The following is a 1,415-nucleotide window of genomic DNA, read 5'->3' as shown; positions in this document are numbered from 1 at the left end:
CAGCGTTTATTGGCCGAATGTTATACAGTGTACAGCATTCGATCAATCAACGCTGATTCTGCAGGAGGCTCGTCTCTGACGAGGTGGAGTCTAATATCAGACCACAATGTAGACTGCTCTAATGTTAAATATGCTGTCTTCATTGTGGTCCGATCTTAGACTCCGCCTTGTCAAAGATGAGCCTCCTGCAGAACCAGCGTCGATTGATCGAATGCTGTACACTGTATAACATTTGACCAATAAACACTGGTTCTGCAGGACGGATGCGAGGATTGATACTCAGAGGTAAAATACTATCCCCGCGCCGTGTCCTGCTCTGTAAGGTACAAAATACAAGTACAAAATACAAGTTTATTCCAAGATAAAAATGTACAGAAAGGGTTAAAATTCAAGTAGTGGAGCTTAGCGGATGCTCTGGTGAATGATGCTTTTGCTGCTTCTCGCCTTCTCCTTCTTGGTGACAGGATCCACTTAGAAGCATTTCCACAGTCGTAAAGTCTCATCTGCAGCAGCGGAGACCACGGTGCTCCCGTCTGGACTCATGGCCAGGCTGAGGACTCTGGCGCTGTGTCCTTTTAATTCTGTTACCCGGGTCATTGTGGGATACTTCCAGATGACCAGCTGGTTCTGAGCAAAGCCATGCCCAGAGATTAATTCCTTGTAGTTTGTGGACCAGAGAATGGAGCAGACCTGGGAGTGCGTGTCTACAGAGTTTAAGCAGGTTCCTGGACACACATTCCAGATTCGGATGTGTCTGTCACTTGTTCCACCATCAGTTGCAAGGACGTTTGACTGCCACAGGCACCAGGACACGGCCTTGACAGCACCTTGGTGTTGTGTGAATGTTTGTACAGGTGTAAACTCTCCAGAGTCTCCTTGGACACAGGGCCAGACATTTACCAAGTTATCATTTGCTCCACAAGCTAAATAACGGCCATCGGGTGACCATTTCAAGCCACAGACCTCTTGTATGTGCCCAGTTAGAGTGGCCACATGATGCTGAGCAACTCTTACATCATGGTGGTGGATGTGTTCTGTCCTGACGAGCCTCCTGCAGAACCAGTGTTGATTGGCCGAATGCTGTTGTAACATCTCTGCCTGTTCGGGTCTCTGCACCACCCTCTGCTCGCGTGCTGCAGCTCAGGAGGCGTGTGCAGTTTGATCGTGCCTTAGGGTTTTTGGTCACACTGTGTGAACACGGCTCTACTGCTGTGATTGTGATTGCACCACACCCGTCTTCTGCCCTTGTTGCCTCTGTCCATTAAGTGGTTAATTTTGTCTGCCGGTGATTGACAGCCTGCCTTCCAGTCAACTCCATGGGCGGGTTCTTCCTCCCTATTTAGCCTTGGTTCCCATTCACACCAGTGCTTGCTATTGCCGTGTGCATACCTGCTCTTACTGTCCCTGTGTTAGGG

At 49.1% G+C, this 1,415-nt stretch overlaps 1 pseudogene; it reads right to left on the bottom strand.

Annotated features, from left to right (window-relative positions):
* Nucleotides 1–402: 402 nt before the first annotated feature.
* Nucleotides 403–1,092, bottom strand: LOC142216788 (cell division cycle protein 20 homolog pseudogene; annotated as a pseudogene).
* Between the last annotated feature and the right edge of the window lie 323 nt (nt 1,093–1,415).

This window comes from Leptodactylus fuscus, chromosome 8, assembly GCF_031893055.1.
Source record: "Leptodactylus fuscus isolate aLepFus1 chromosome 8, aLepFus1.hap2, whole genome shotgun sequence".
Lineage (NCBI taxonomy): Eukaryota > Metazoa > Chordata > Amphibia > Anura > Leptodactylidae > Leptodactylus > Leptodactylus fuscus.
Note: the sequence above shows the minus strand (reverse complement) of the source record. Positions and strands in the feature narration are given on the sequence as shown.